This window comes from Saimiri boliviensis, chromosome 15 (genome assembly GCF_048565385.1).
Source record: "Saimiri boliviensis isolate mSaiBol1 chromosome 15, mSaiBol1.pri, whole genome shotgun sequence".
Taxonomy (NCBI): Eukaryota; Metazoa; Chordata; class Mammalia; order Primates; family Cebidae; genus Saimiri; species Saimiri boliviensis.
Genome location: NC_133463.1, coordinates 16,465,305 through 16,483,016, shown reverse-complemented (window position 1 = coordinate 16,483,016; position 17,712 = coordinate 16,465,305). Strand labels below are relative to the sequence as shown.

At 33.8% G+C, this 17,712-nt stretch overlaps 1 long non-coding RNA gene across 7 annotated transcripts in view; it reads left to right on the top strand.

Annotated features, from left to right (window-relative positions):
* LOC104652571 (uncharacterized) overlaps window positions 1–17,712 on the top strand; it is a 531,330-nt gene that overhangs the window by 431,424 nt on the left and 82,194 nt on the right. Inside the window, exon 1 of one of the 7 annotated variants that reach the window (XR_012514023.1) lies at window positions 1,253–1,493. The exons of the other annotated variants lie outside the window; for them this stretch is intronic. This is a non-coding gene — a long non-coding RNA (uncharacterized LOC104652571). Of the gene's footprint in view, window positions 1–1,252; window positions 1,494–17,712 lie in introns of those variants that run through there. 7 annotated transcript variants of the gene reach the window in all.

Sequence of the window (17,712 nt, the reverse complement as noted above, 5' to 3'; positions counted from 1 at the left end):
ATTTCTGTAATAATCCTATAGAACCCTTTACAGATCCCCAAAATTACCAAAAAATAAAAATAAAAAAGCAAACCACATAAGCTCCACCACTGATTAGAAACTAAGAATTTTAATTTGTTTGTTCAAATAGTTGCTGAATAGCCAAACCAGATTGTATATTAAGGGAGGTGAATGTGTTGGAGCATACAGTTGGCAAGAAGGTAAAAGATAAAAACACGTTTTCTTGTTATTCTATGCTAAAAACATCTGCTCTTTTCAATCGTATGACCAATTCTGTTTCTCCTGAGTCACAGATGTCTGTCTCTGCCTATGTTAATAAAAGGAGATATTTGAGGAATAGGTGAGGCAACTTTGATTTAGGAAGAGAACACAAGAGAGGCTAGTGTAGAAATGAGACCTAAACAAACATTTTATTTTTTTCTGTAAATAAAATAAAATCAACTCATCTGAATGTCTTGTGCATATATAGATTCATGTCAGATTTGCTGGCTAACTGTTGTGAGTTAGATACTAATGTGATAGCTCTTAACTAGTAACTAAGTGGTGAAGAGAAAAGCCAAAAAAATAAGAAAGGGAAAAAAAGGCATTTGCAGTGTTTGTGTGAAAAAGGTGTCAAGGATTGGAAGTGCTAGATCACAAAGAAAGCATTGAGAGTCTATTCTTTTGATCAGTAGTAGAGAAAGCAATTAAGAGCAATTCTGTGGGCAACCCAATCTTCAACCCAGAGCAAGACCACTGAGTTGAATTCATGCTCCACCCTCTGCATTCCCTTTTCTGTAAGGGAGTATGTGGTGAGAAAATGCTTCCTCCAACTCACATCAGTATTTAACTCACAACATTTAGCCAGCAAATATTATAGGAATCTGTATATGCACAAGACATTCAGATGAGTTGATTTTTTTAATGCTTGCCTGTGGATGGAGACTTGCTTCTGATTTAATAGTGTAACTACAAAAAGTGGCAGCTTCTGTTGAATTTAACATCACAAGGGATGAGAAGAGTTATGTAGGTATCTCTAGAAAAACCAAGATGAAATCTAAACTCTAGCTAAATATCTCAATGTGACTTCACTATGGCCACTCACTAATTGGGCAAATGTATTAAAGTAAGTGACAGGAGAACTTTCCACCTTCACTAGCATCTGATTCTGTACTTTGTTTCTAGAGGACACAAAAAGGGTCTGAAATCGTAACACAGTATCACAAAGAGACAAATCTTGATAGCCTGAAAGGCCTATTTACTTCCTGCTCAGTAACTCAGCCAAAAGATGGCTCAGTGGATGTGACTCAGCTGAATGGGAGAATTGCTGTTACTAAAGGCTGAGTCACAGAAGCTCCGTGGGCTAGGACTTTCACTTTGGGTACTCTGCTGCTCTGAAAGCTGAGTCTCTCTCGGGGAACCTTGTTTGTGGTAGAGTCTGCCCAGGAATACCTGGCTTGAGCATGCTGTAATCATCAGAGCCAGGTGACCCTGTGTGTTTTTCTGCTTCTCAGGTAATACATTTTTTCTCCCAAAATCCTACAGTATTTCTGAATCTTGTGGTATTGATATTATGTGTGCATGTTGGGCCTCCTTTGGAACAGCAACTATATGACAAAATTCACAAAAACTGAGCTGACAACTAACTTTGTTCCTTCAGAAGTTCTCTGGCTGTTGTCCCAGACACTCAATCCTGGTCCTAGATTCCACGTGACTGTGATCTTTTTCTCTAAACAAGTCTCCTATGACTTTAAATCCAGTCAACCTTGCTTTATTGCAGACACAGGCTGTTGCTCTGTGTGTTTTATTCTACTATTTTAATTTAAAAAAAAAAAAACAATTTTCTATGTCAGGTATTCTTCCAGGTGGCTTATGAGTGTTAGTTATGCTAGTTCTCATAACAGCTTTATGGAATAGGCGGTATTATTATTCCCATTTTAAAAATAAGGAAAATAGGCCACAGAGTTAGGTACTTTGCCCACGCTCACCTCTCCAGGGACTGGCAGAGTCCGGTTTGGATCCAGGTTGTCTGGCTCCTTGCTTCCTGTCTGTGTTGTCTCCCACTATGCGATGATGCTCTCTGTACAATCTTTACTTTTTTATGTACAAAATATTCTGCGAAAGAAAGTCCTTTCATCCCTCATTTCCCCAGCTTCGGGTTTCTCTCTCTGGAAGTCACTATTACTGTTGTATCCCTTAAGTAGGCTTTCAGATTTATTCCATGTAAATAAGAGTAAATGCAACATATATACCTTTTTACCTTTTGTTCATGGAAGTTTCAGCTGACTAAATGCATCATTTAACATTGTGGGGTTTTTTTTCTTCACTTAATTTTGTACCTCTTTTTATATCAGTTTATAAAACATGGCTTTATGCTTTTCAAATGTCTGATAACTTTTCCCATATATGAGTGTAACAGATTTATTTGACCAATCTTCAATTAAATTATATAATTAAGTTGTTGCAAATCATTGTCCACGCATAATGCCTTACATGTTAGGTTACACATCAGTGAATGTTTCAGTTACATGAATTTCTGAAAATGGAATTCTGAGTTTTAAAATCTCTCTCTTTTTAATTTTTACTGGCAAATTGTCCTTTACAGGGGGCTGTGTTAATTTATGTCCCTGCCAACAATGTGTGAGTGTTTCCCCATACCCTTATCCACAAAGAACATTTTTGGACTCTGCCAGTGTGCATTGGAACTTGCCAACTGAATTGAAAACAGTATCTCATTGTACTTTTAATCTCAATTTTTATTTAATTAAGCTAAGAAATATTTCAATTTTTGTTTAATAAAGGTAAGAAATATTCCTTCTCCATGAAGCCTTTTTAATATATTTTCTACCTTTTCCACTGTTTCATCAGACTTCTTATAATTTGTAGGAACTTTTTCTTTGTTAAGGGGGTAGCCCTTTAGTATTATGTAAATTTTAATTATTTTTTTCTCTGATTGGCATTTGCCTTTCGACTTTATTTATTTTGAGTCATAAAGGAATTATTTGTATGTAGTCAATTGAATTAATCATTTGTTTTATTGACTTCAGAGATTTATTTCTTACTTAGAAAAGCCTTTGCTTTCCTGAAGTTAAAATGTTTTTCCAATTTTTTTCTAATAATTTGTGGTTGTATATTTGTTTTTACATTTATATGTTTCATACATCTTATAAACAAAAAGGGGAGCTAAAATCCAGTTTCTTTTTTATTTTCCCAAACAGCTATCCTGTCCTATTGCTTTTCTACTATTTTAAAAATACTATTGCTTTCCTGTTTTGAAATATGCATTGTATCACAAGTTGCTTTGTGTATGAGTCCATCTATAGGTTTTCTATTCTGATCCTTTGATTTGTATATTCGCGTGCCAGTGCAAAATTCTTCAGTTGTTACCATTTTTACTACATTTTGATATCTTGTAGGGCAAAGCAGGTCTCATGGCTCTTCAGAGTGTTTTGGTTGTTATTGCTAGTCCCAGGTTTCTATATGAATTTAAGAATTATCTGTCTAATCTTTTAAAATGCCAATTTTTTTTTTTTAGTGGTCACATTCACTTTATATATTAACTTAGGCAGGACTGATGTATGTAAATCAATGTGAATACGATGTATGATAGGGAATACTCTTAAGAAAAAAAGATACTTTCCATTGGTTTAAGTTTCCTTCTGGATTCTGTAGTAAAATTTTACACATTAAAAAAATATATATCACAAATATTTCTTTTTACAGTCTGTCCTATTTCACACATTGCCACCACTGAAATTGGAGACTATTCATCTACCATATCTTCAAAGTGGCTGTTGGTTTTGTATATGAAGGCTATTGGTTTCTGTATTAATTTATTTTTCTTTTACTTCTTTCTTGTCCTCTACTGATGTTCTCTAATTTATATTCTACTGATTGCCATTTCTTCCCTGACATTTTATACCTCTCTTTTGTGCTTTTCTGTTATAAACATAGTTACCTTATTATGTTTTTAAATTTCTGGGAAAATATCTGGTCACAACTTTTATATGTATTGTGGCAAGATTTTTTTTTAAAGTGTTCTTTATTTGTCACTTATTTTTCTTGCTTTTCTTCTGTGTGTCTGCGTTTATGTGTGTGTGTGATCTTTCTGTAAATTCTATGCTTTCTATAAATTTTTTAAAACTGCTGATCATTGACGGACATAAGTTTTTCCTTGCCAGCTTTTTAAAGACATTTGTGTTAGACAAGACCAGTGCCATATAGCAGAGAATAATGGTATAGTCTTTGATTTAGCCTTACTTTTATCCTATCCCCAAATTTAGCATAATTAGACTGCTCACAATGTAGAGATTTCCCTGCATGGCCTCACTGACAGACAGTTTCCTGCCAATATGGCTTACCTGTGTGATTCTTAACTTCTATTAGGGCCAAACCAAGTCTAGATATGCTTACCAGCTCGTATAGGTCATGTTTCTTGCCACAGTGATATTTCTGTTTTTTTTTACATCCTTCAGAATAAATATAATTTGAAAGCTTTTGTGTGATCTGCTGCAGTGGATATCAACATGTCTTTATGCTCTCAAACTATTTAATTTTCACTGTTTTTGGAGTCCTTTCTCTGATTTTATGTTTCAGAATTTTAGCAGTCTCCTAGATGGTTTGACATTCAAAAGTACATTTCTGTTTTTTATCATTTTTAAGTATTTTCCATGAAAAGAGAGTAATGCTAAATTTACTCCACTCTATCTAACATATTCTAATGAACTGGACATTTAGGAGATTTCTAGAAGTAACACAAACCTTGAAACATTGCCACATTAATGTTATTGTTTTGATGACTAAATTGATTAATAAATAGCTATACTTTCTGATAAATAAAAAGTAATACCTTATATAATAGGCAATACTGATGAATAGTCATGCTGCATATGAGGCAATGTTATTTTCTTATTAAATATACTATTCAATTTAAATATGTTTCACTATTCATATAGTATAGTGATTTCTTTTTAAACACAACTTTTTCAATTTACTCAATAAATAGTAATAGAGTGCCTACTATATTCTAAGGACTAGGAGACACACAGAATAAGCAAAAATTATTAGTACATCGTTGCTTTTCTTGAAGAACTTACAGGTTATTGGGAAGAGAGACAAAACTAATACAGGATTAGAGAAAAGGGCCACTTGAGACAACCTGAAGATAAAGGTAAGACTTCCTAACATAGATGAAAGCAGAACTGAGTCTTGAAGAATGAATAACAGTTAACCAGGCAAAGAACTGACAGAAACAGTTTTCCATCAAAAGAAGTCTGTGATCAAAGACATAAAAGCAAGAAAACAGCATGCTGTGGCAAATAGGTAGTTTCCATAACCATTTGAAAGTCCTGGATATTTGCCTTAGAATTACTATATTAAGTGAGCATCTCGCAAACATTTTTCTTCTGTTTTTAGTTAAAGAAATTCTTATAAAAATGTATCTCCTTCACTACAGACCAAAATAACAACAACAACAATAAAAGTTATTATGTAATTTGAATCTGAATTTTGCTTATTTCCAGAAGCGTTTACTGAGAAGTCATTATTTGCCTGACAATGTGCATGATTTAGGAAAGACATAAAAATAAAAAGACTTTGTTGCTACCCTCAAGAGGTTAAAATTTTCATACTTTAAGTAAGAAAAACAAAAATGAGTCTCTTTTGCTGTCACTGTCAAACTCTTTAATTCTTCTATTCCTGCTGTTTATTGTATCATTTTTATTGTTGAAGAAATAATTCGTGTAAGTACTCCTTATGTATTTATTTCTTTTATGGTTTATTTCTCACATGGAAAAGTATTTTGATATGAATATTAATGTGCATTTCTTAATGCTCTTTTATCCATGACCTAATTTGGCTTTGGCATTTTACTTTCCAAACTTGCAAAATTTAAAAAATACTTCATGTACATTATTTTAATGTTTATTCTGCTTATTCATATATGGAAAACTAAGTAATTCTTTAACTTCAATACTATCAGCTAATGATCTTCCTAAATCTCCCATTTATTCTTAACTTTTCCAACCATTATGGAAAATCAAGGTTAATTTTATCAGCCTTAGGAATTTGTTTTATTTGATATAGAAAAATAATAGAAAATTATGGTTCATTCTCTACTATTCTTTTCTTACAATCCAAATACATCTTTTTATATATACTTTTTCTACAAGAAAAAGTTACAATGCAAAGTGAACTGAAGAAAATATATTAGCATTAGGTATCTGACTTCTTAATTCAATCTTACTTTAGGTGACTTTTGGGGAGACTAATGCTAAGAAAACAACCTCACTGCCTGACATGTGGATCAGAACAAAGTTATCTGTCTGTATGTTTGCCAGATTTACATATTGCATTAGTTTGGAGCAAATATGAGCATGGTAGCTGATAAATGAAGTAGCAATTGGGTCTACATTGATCCCAGGTTTCAAATGCAGGATAGTCCTCAAAAACTGTTCGAATGAATAAAGATAATACAAAGGAGGTCTGAAGGGAAGAAATAACAGTTTGACCCAAATAGGGGTGCTAGTTGTCTGTAAATCATCCAAAAACGCCTAGTTTTCCCAAGAGGAGGTGAGCTAACAGTGTTTTCAGTTAGCTGTACATTTCTGAGGATTAAAACAGCTAATTGATGCTACAGCATTCCTGAACATGCTAACCAGAAATATGAATGTTTAGCAGATTGAATGCCATGCTTTTGAGGAATTAACTGGCTATTCATTTAGTTTTTAAGCAGTGTTGCAACAAGACTTACATTTGAATTTTTAAAATGATTATGAACTGGCTAAAGGCTGAGAATAAACCTGCATTTCTCAACCACTGCCATGGGAAAAGGAAAGTCTTAATTACAATGCTTGTCTTTGAATAATATTTCAGTTGTAACAGCACATTTTTTCAAATTTTGCATGATAAGTACATTAATATTTATTCATATTCTATGACCTTTACATAATTCTCCTGGGTGCTATTTTCCAAACTATGATGTTTGCTCTTTTTTTTTTTTAAGTCTTTAATACTTATCATTTATGCACTTCTAGCTATTCCATATTTTATGAGAGTGTTAGGATTATTTCAGAATGAACTAAAATGAGACATTGACCCTGTCTCCTTTTCACCACTTTAAAAACTTCTGGAGAGAACTTATGCTTATTATTAATCATTTTTAAATCAAGATGAATTCAATTGTTACCTTTGGCAGGCTTGATTTTAAAACAAATGTCTAACACAAAAGACTACATAGTCAATGATTCCATTTACATAAAATCTGTGAAAGAAAAAAAATGTAATGATAGAATTTGACCAATTTTCCCTAGAGGTCTGAGGGTGAAAAAGGGAAGCACTGCGCAAAAGCCCTATAGATGTTTTGGGGTATATAAACATTCTATATCATGATTATAGTGATGAGTACACAATTATATATACTGGCCAAATAACCAATAGAGTGACATCAGCAAAAACGGCAGAATAGGGAACAAAAAAAGTCTGTCTCTCCATGACAGCAATGAATAAACTAGCAAAAACTATCATAACTATTTTGGAGCTTGTAAATTAGCTAAAAGCTTACAGCAACCAGGTAAATAACCTATTCAAAGAAAAGGAAGAAAAAAGCTGAATCGTGGTAAGAAAGCTTGGTGGCATTTTAACTTGCCCTGGTTTTATTCCCCATATCACAGATCAGTGGGGATCATAGCTAGTAGAGAAGTCAGTACCAGAGGGAACCTTATTCTCAAAGAACTGTGGTGATTGTTTGCACCTGTCTGATGGCTCTCTGAAGGACTGGCTCAAAGGGCAAGCTTTACCTTATCTATCTCTGAAGACTCCCATTGCTGAGATGGGGCATTTCTTGAAACATTTAAAGGCATTTGTTTCTGCTGCCTAAAACAACTGATAATGGTTGGGGTGAACAATAGACTAATCAAATATCCAAGAAGAAAGACTAAAGGATGAGAAGCTTAGGAGAAAAGGGATGTGAAAAACTCTGACATATTCCTGGGACTCTAGACCAGGAGTCCCCAAACTACGGCCCACGGGCCGCATGCGGCCCCCTGAGGCCATTTATCCGGTCCCCCGCCGCACTTCAGGAAGGGGCACCTCTTTCATTGGAAGGGGCACCTCTTTCATTGGTGATCAGTGACAGGAGCACAGTATGTGGCGGCCCTCCAACGGTCTGAGGGACAGTGAACTGGCCACCTGTGTAAAAAGTTTGGGGACGCCTGCTCTAGACAGTTATTTGTATGTCTCAGCCTAGGTACATGCTCAGGAAAGACCTGAGAAGGCCTTAATTCTATGGATATAGAAGAATACATATCGTATACAACATTGAAGCTAAGTTGATATTAATCTCACCTAGATTACTTAAAAAATAAGATATTAATTATAACCCCCAGGCAACCACTAATGGAATAACTCAAAAATATATAGTAAAAAGATCACAAGGGAATTGGCATGGAAAGATGGCAGTAAGGGAAGACTAGGGGAATGAAATCAATGTAAGACAGAGCAAATGAGTTTTTATAAGGATGCTAATCTCATTTATGAAAGCTTCTCCCTCATGAAATAATCACTTCCCAAAGTGCCCTTCTCCAAACACTACCACCTTGGGAGATAGGATTTAAGCATATTAATTTTGGGAAGTACAACCATTCAAACTATAACACGTACCTAACAATAGAGCCCTAAAATGTATGAAACAAAGCTGACAGAGTGAAGGATATCAATCAATAGTCAACAAAAATTTAGGGAAACCTCAATATTCCACTCTCAGTAATGGATAGAAAACTTGGACAAATCAAGAAAATGTAATAATTTAAGAACATAATAAACCAACTAGACTTAACACACATATAGAAAACTCTACCCAAAGACAAGAAAATATATAGTCTTCTGAAAAGTACATGAAATAGTGTCTAGGATCTGTTGGGGCAAAAAACAAATCTCAACTTAAAAAGACTGAAATTACGCATCATAACTTTTTTTGACCACATGAAACAAAATTAGAAATCAGTAACAAAAGAAAATCTAGAAAATTCACAAATATGAAGAAATTAAATAAGATACTTTTAAATACACAATGGGTCAAAGAAGAAATTGTGATAGATATTAGTACATGCTTTGAAAGGAGAAAAAAGAATGCATAACATACCAAAACCTATAGGATATAGTATAGCAGTTTTAAGACGAATATTTATACTTGCAAATGCCTACATTTAAAAAGAATAAAGATTCTCAAGTTAATAATCTCAGTTTCCACCTTAAGAAAATAGAAGAAGACGAGCAAAAAACACAAAGCAAGCCAATGGAAAGTATAATAAATATTAGAGCAGAGATAAATGAAATTGAGAATTAAAAAACAACAAAGAGATTCAATAAAACCAAAAGTTGTTTTCTTGAAAGGTTAAAAAATGAGAAATATTTGACAAGACTTATCAAGAAAAATAGGGAAACTTGATTTACTAAAACCAGGAATTAAATTGAGGATATTACTACCAACCTTACAGAAATGAAGTAATTATTAGGCAAAAAATTATACATAAACCAGTGTATGCCACCAAATTAGGTAACTTAAATGAAATTAAAAAAAAAAAATTTTAGAAACACAAAAAATTCCAAAACTGACTCAAGAATAAGTAGGAAATCTGAATGGACCTATTAAAAAGTAAACTTATTGAGTCAATAATAATAAAAAAAAAAAACCCACCATCACCACCATGAACAGTATCAAAAGCGTCCGGACTCAGTGGCTTCACCGATGTATTATACCAAACATTTAAAGAATTCAAACAAATACCCTCAAACTCTTCCAAAAAATGAAGAAGAAGTAAAAATTTCTAAACTCATTATATTACACCAGTATTGCCCTAATGTCAAAGCCAGACAAAAAGATGACTTATAAATGTGAATGTAAAAATTCTTTTAAAAATGCTAGCAAACTGAGTCTGTCAGCAGACAACAAAGATTATACCAAATGAGAATTTACCCAAGAAATTCATTCTAACTTCAACATATGAAAACCAATCAATCCATACTGGCAGAAAAAGGAAAAACTAAACATGATCACCTCAATTGTTAGAGAAAATGACAAGATCCAATGTCCTTTTATTATTAATATTATTATTATTATTATTTTTTTTTTGAGATGGAGTTTCACTCCTGTTACCCAGGCTGGAGCGCAATGGCACAATCTCGACTCATCGCAACCTCCGCCTCCTGGATTCAGGCAATTCTCCTGCCTCAGCCTCCTGAGTAGCTGGTATTACAGGCACGAACCACCATGCCCAGCTAATTTTTTGTATTTTTTTAGTAGAGATGGGGTTTCACCATGTTGACCAGGATGGTCTTGATCTCTCAACCTCGTGATCCACCCGCCTCGGCCTCCCAAAGTGCTGGGATTACAGGCTTGAGCCACCGCTCCCGGCCTGTACTTTTATTATAAAAAGACTCAGAAAACTCAGAGTAGAAGGGAACTTCCTCAGGCTTGAGACAGGGCATTTGTTAAAAAATATAAAGCTAATATCCTTCTTAATTGTGAAATACTGAAAGCTATCCCCCTAAGATCAAGAATAAGACAAAGACATGTACTCTCAACATATGTATTCAACATTATACAGACGTTTCAGCAAGGGCAATTAGACAAGAAAAAGAGATCTAACTGTCAGCCAGATTGGATAGGAAAAAATAGAACTCTTTATTCACAGGTACCATGACAATATATATAAAACGAAAACAAACAAACAAAAACTCTACATAAAAACTATTAGACTTACAAGTACGTTCAGCAAAGTTGCCTGATACAACATCCATACAAGTCAGTTATAGTTCTATGCAGTATCAATGATTTATCTGAAAATAAAGTTAAGAAAACAGTTCTCTTTATAACAGCATCAAAAATACTTAAAATGAATTAAAACAAGAAAATGCAAGACACATACAATGAAAACTAAAATATTTTTGAAAGATATTAAGAAAACCTAAATAAATGGAAAGACATCCTGTATTCGTCATTGAAAGACTTAATATTGTTTAGATAGCAATATACTCCAAATTGATCTATGAATTCAATCCAATTATCAAAATTCCATTCTGCAAATGGACAAGCTAATTCTGTAATTTATACTGAATTGCAAATTTTCCCAAATAGTCAAAATTTTTGAAAGAGTAAAACAGTGTTAAAGAACTCACACTGCCTGATTTCAAAACTTAAAAGAAAGCTACAATAATTAAAACAGTGTGATACTGGTCTGAGGATAAATAAATAGATCAGCGGAATGGAATCGAGAATCCATAAATAAATCCATATATCTATGGTCAATTGATTTTTGACAAGGGTACCAAGATTATTAAATGAAAATGCTGAAAAGAACAATCTTTTCAACAAATAATACTAGAACAACTCTATGTTCATATTTAAAAGAATGAATTTGGACACCTACCTCACAATATATTTATCAAAGTTGACTTAAAATATGTCAAAGATTTTAAATTAAAAGCTAAATATGTAAAACTCTCAGAAGAAAATATAAATGAAAATTTTCATGGCCCTGGATTAGGAAACAGTTTTTTATGTATTACACTAAAAGCACCAGCAACAAACAAACAAACAAGCAAACAAACAAACAACAACAACAAAAAAAAAAACAGGAGAGAGAGAGACAGAAAGAGAGAGAAAGATAAATTGGACTTCATTAAAATTAAAAAGTTTGTGCATCAAAGAATACTATGAAAAAAGTGAAGAAAGTCCCATGCGATGGGAGAAAACATTTGCTTGTCATATATCTGATAAGGGTCTAGTATACAGAATATATAAAGGATACTTAATTACAAAAATACAAACAACCCAATTTTAAAATGACCAAGAACTTTGAATAAATAATTATCCAAAAACGATATAGAAATGGCAAATTGTATACATGGTAAGATGTTTAAAACCATTAGTTATTAGGGAAACAAATCAAAACCACAATGAGATACAATTTCATATCCACTAATATGGCTATATTTTTCAAAAAACTCAGAAATAACAAGTGTTGATGAGGAGATAAAGAAATTAAAAACCTCATGCATTACTGGTGGTTATGTAAAATGGCACAGCTACTACGAAAAGCAGGTTAGTAGTTCCTCATAATGTTGAGGCACAGAATTACCATATGACCCAGCAATTCTATTTCTACATATATACCCAAGGGAAATGAAAGCAGTTGTCCAGAGAAAAACTTGTACATGAATGCTCATGCAGCACTATTTATAATAGCCAAACCGTGGAGTTAATTCAGAAGAATCTGAGAATGAAGATTGACTCAGAAGACTTTATAGTTCTGATAGAATCTGGCCATTATAAATATCCAGAAGGAATTAGATGGTAAATTCAGTAAAATTAAGGATTTACATTTTTTTAAAAAAAAATCACTAAATTTGGTTTTGCAGTACTAAATATTAGGAATCAGATTATAAAAACATAAATTAAAAAAAGTTGAGGATGAGACATTTCAATTAGATTAAGTTCAGCAAAAAAACTGAAAAGAACATTAACTTCCTTGATTTTAGCAATCATTTATTTTTTTCTATTTTTCCTCTCTTTTATCCTTAATGATTTATCTATGTTTAAAATTCATTAATTTCTAATTATAATTTAAAATGCATAATTTATATAAATACTAGTTATTGAAGACAGGTGCTTAGAATTATGTAGAGTAATATGATTTTCAAAACCAAATCATATTACTCCACATAATCAGCAACATAGAGAGTTCTGAGAAATAATTAAGCAAAGTCTTTAAGAAATTTACTTAAAAATCTCATATAGTAATAGAGAAGATGTTTTTTCTATATGGAGATAAAACTTACTATCTATTGTAGGATTTTGGGGAGGGTTATTGGATTTAGAAAAATTTAGTATCCTATGGAAACAGAGAAAAGTCAAATATCCTAGCAGTGTTTGTTCTTAATGTAACTTGAGTAGAATAAGAACAGGACCAATATACCAGGACTTGGAGAGTGCACTGCCAATTGGAGTTTTACACTGAACCGTACTGGTATCAGATGGTTTGCTTGGCAAAGTCTTTTTACGTCCTTACCCTTTCTTTCTACCTTTCCCTGTCATCTTTTCTCATTTATCAGATGAAAATTTCGTTTTTAACTTACTAACAGTAGAAACATGCTGAATTTCATTAAAGGAACTAACTAAATTCTTTCACACCAAGGTGATACTGATGAATACACTTCAAAATATATTTCTACTCAGAGGAATTTGCATTTTATCAGGTACCAGAAGACCTGCAAATGGTTGAATCACTGTCAGGGGTATTTTAAACATTTCCTATGTATTACTTTTAGACTTAGGAATAATTATAGGACCTCTAAGATTTTACCATGTGGGTGTACACCTGCTCTGACCAACTGTAAGGTTAACCCTGTGTCTATTTGGTGCTCAGATCTCCCCTTACCACCTGGAATCTTCCTTCCAACAAAGCTCTGTGAGTGAAAATATTTCATCTTCTGCTTCTGTTCTCTTTCTCAATGTAATAGGAGGTTGAGAAGGGCACTGGTGAAGGTTGGGGTTGGCATGGAATCCCATCTGCTCTCCTGGATTTCTCTCTCCACTCCACGAGGACGTGTGGATGCAGGCAGACATATTGCTGCCTTAGTTCTTACTGCTCAGTGGCAGATGCCGCAGACTCCATCCACTTGGTGCCCAGAATTTGGCAGTGCCGACAGAAACACACAGCAGGAATAAGCTGCAAGGGCAAAAGTAGCAACTGCCCTTGTCAGAGGTAGAAAGGGCTTTCTCTTAGAGGAAAATAGAGCAAACCAGGTGGCGAGGCTATGTGCGAAAGCTAAAATGTGCTCTTTGAGCAACCACCTCCAGAGATACTTTGTTCCTTCTATAGGGGCTAACATGGACATGTTTATATGCTCTGTAGCATAATATTCAAAATAGAATGTTTTCTTAGCCAGTATTAGCTAGGGTTGCTCTAGGTGGGTCACCATAAAGGAAAGATATAAATAATTATGTATTTGAGAACAGAATTATCAAGTGAGGGAGGCGGGTTTCATTTTTAGATTGACAATGACGGGAACAAAGAAGATAAAAGTGTAGAAAGAATGAAAGGCAAGAGGAATGGTTCAGTGGAGGGCAGTAGAGAAACTGGTAGCATTAGCATCAAAGGAGAACATAAAGTTTGAGGGGTCAACTCTGGGAAACTGAAGACAGGGAGACACTTGCCTTAAAATTAGAAAGCCAAAAGGAGCTCTGAAGAAAGGATATTCCAAAACCAAAACAAATTTTTGTTTTAATTTGAATAATGAATTCAGTGAAAAAAATTTCAGAGTACAAATGAAAAACCAGATAATGTAGAAGGGCAGGTGGAGATAAAAACAGAGAGGCAGCAGGACTTGAAAGTTGTATTTTACATCTTCTCCTAAGTTGTTTGTAACTTCATTATTTCTAGTTGGGAAATGACTAGAGAATTGTCATTGCTTAGAGTTGTAATCAAGTAGTAATTTATTTCGTTTTTAGTGCCTACATTTTGAAACTGACAGGTCCACCCAGAGAGGTCTTTCTGTCAGTATTTGAAGAGGGCGAATGTCTTCTTGTGCAAGAAAATAGAGCTTATCTAATTTTCTTGTCCTGGGGTACTATCTAACATCTTAAATTTACTTTGCAGGAAACAAGGTTTCTTTTTTGTTTTTGGGTTCACTATTCCCAGAGCCTAGGAAAGATAGTCAGATATTCAGGCAAGTTGGTGCTGGCTAAATAATACCTGATATTTATCTGCATATCAGCAAATCAGCCAGTTATTTCTGTTCTGAATAATTTAGAAAAACAAAGCTGGCCTATCGCTTTGAATAGCAGCATTTCTTTCAAAAACAGTCTCTCTAGATAAGCCCATATCTCAGTGCTGTTTTAAAACCCATATCTCAATGCTGTCTATAATATAGAGAATCAAATTAGTATCTAATCTTGCACTTGAACCTGCACAAAAAGGTTTTTTTGTAGAAAAGAAGAAAAACAATGCTGGAGAAAACTATACTTCCTGAGCTTTTCAAAGTCTTTTAACCACAACACAGCTGAGATGCTGCTTTCTGAGTAATGATCCTTTGTTTCAAACAATTACTAAACTTGTTTTAGTGTAAGTTTGATAATAAAATAAATAAGAATCAAAACCAATGTTGAAACAGATTGCTTGTTAATTCTTCTCTTCGCTGCTCCAATTCTTTAAACCTTGCCTTTGCAAGCATACAAAACAGCAAAATAGATTAGACACTGAGAATCGCTGAAGAGACTTGAGGTCACGGCCACCCACTATCTCCTTTTGCCTATGAGCAAATTGAAGCTTAAAGGGTTAGGTGGAGAGCTGCTGTTACTAGGTCTCAAGATTATTTTTCTCTGGCTTTCTTATCCTTTTACTCCTGTCTCTGATCTCCTTTCAGCGTACATTTCCCCAATCAAAACACTTGGTACATGGTTTTCTAAGTTCTGGTTTAATTGTCTTTCACTCTTACTAGGTCAAAATCTCCATGAAGGCGGGAAGTAAGATTGCAGGTTCTGAAATACACTATATAGTTAATTTTATAAAGGTTTTCTCTCTCCTCAACTGCAAGCTCTCTGGAGGTAGTCTACCACTTTCTTTCCTCTTATATATCCGCACTTACATCCCCCGGCTCCTAGTATAACATCTTATATGTGGCAGACATGAACATTTGTAAATGAAGGAAAAATCGCACTCCACAATTCTTTTGGGATGCATATTTGTGTCCCACTAAAATTCATACATTGCAACCTTAATCCCCAATGAGATGGTATTTGGAAATAGGGCCCTTTGGAAGGTGAGGGTGGGGGCCTTGATGGTAGAGGCCTCATGGTGCGATTAGTGCGCTTATTAAGTAGCCTCTGGACTGCCTCATGCTTACGTAATTTGGGGGGAGAATTTTCTCAAGAAGTGTTTAAACACTAGTTTCTTGAGATGTTCTCAGAAATAAAAGGGTTCTGAGTTCAGACCATCATGAATATACTGCTTTGTATGCCTTCATCTGGAGATCCCCAAATGTACAATAGCATTTATTAAAGTCTCCAAATCCCCAAGAAACTCATTTGTATCAACTCAGTATTTCAAGACCTTCTTAAACAAGAAGATTTTTAAAAACATAAAACTTCTTAACATCCTGCAATGCCACTTTTGGATAAGCAATACAAAAACACAAACACAAGCCATGAATTGTTCCTAGTTAAATTTTTGAAAGAGAAAGAAAGAACATTAGAAAGTAGCACTTAAGGATCTCATTACAATGAACAAATACATATTTTTTAAATAATAATTTTTAAAACGCCTCATCTCAGAAATTCAAGATTGTTGCTCTCAGACTTGAGTTTAATAAATGCATCTACAAAACAATGTCGCTATATACCTCCATTTAACAAGAAAATCTAACTCTTTTAATTTATCTGGATTTTAAAAGCATTTGCTTGACGGATTTTAGATGAGCAGCTAATCTGTCATTTACAGAAGGGATAGTGATGAGAGGGGGCACTGCTTAATTCATTCATATGCTCTTTTATCTGTTGATTTAATTTATTTAGCTCATTCTTTACTGAAAGTATTGACAGATGGGAAAAATATTCAATCACAATCTTGTAGGTTAAAAAAAAGATGTTGATATCAGGTTCAGGACAGCAGGAGAAAGCTGGGATGTTTCTGATCCCAGGAGGAAAGGAAAATGTGATTGACTGATGGTTATCTGACCTATTTTATTCTGAATTGTCATGTATGCCACAGTAGTGGTGAAGAGCTTCATGCATGTGACAGGTATTCACCAAAGGCTTTTTCTGCATTGTGTGTAATCATGAACACGATTTCTCACCCACATTATTTCTGGGTCGAATTTTTGTTAAGGTTGTAATTATTTTAGAATTTTTTGTTAGGGTTGTGATTAAAGCAAATCAGAAGCCAGAACTAGGAAGATATTTTATATATGGAGGGAAGGTCATTGCATGTTCCCTGGCCTTTAAAGGTTTTTTTAAAAAATTTTTTAAATGTGCTTTTAATTTTAATTTTTAATTTTTTAAACTTAGGTCTCAGAATTCTTGCTTATTAACCATAAAGCTGTCCAGAGAATTAACAATACACTATTAAAACTATAAAAACTGATTTTGATTTTTACGTTGTTGCTTTTGATGGTTATAAAATTAGGGGTGAAAATATTTCGAGTAGTAGTAATAGGATTCAATTTCTATTCTTAAAAAGCAGTGGTTTGCTTTTTAGTAAAACTGAGGAAAGTCACCCATAATAATAAGTTTTTTTGGTGTGTGGTCTGATTAATCTTTGCTCTAACAAACACTGTAGAAGGAGAAATGTAGGCTTGCATGGAAATCATAGAAAAATGGAGAGATCAATTTAGAGATTTCATAGGTGGGGGTAATCTGAGATCCTACAGCTTTTGTGAAGACTGGTCTTGGATTTTGACTTGTTTCTAAATGAAATTCTTGAAATATTATCCTCCAGTGGGGATTTCTCCCTCTGAGATATCTATTTATATGATTTCATGATCACAAGGTCACAGGTAGAGTAGCTTTTGCACAAGTGCCAAGTATCTCAGAAAAGTTGTCCCAAGGATGAAATTTAACATGTATATATTCATTTAATAAATATATATTGAGCACCCACTGTTAAATTCTGGGAGTTGAGCAGTGAAGAAATGAGACTTGATTTCTGCTCTCATGGGGCTTACAGAATAATGATAGAG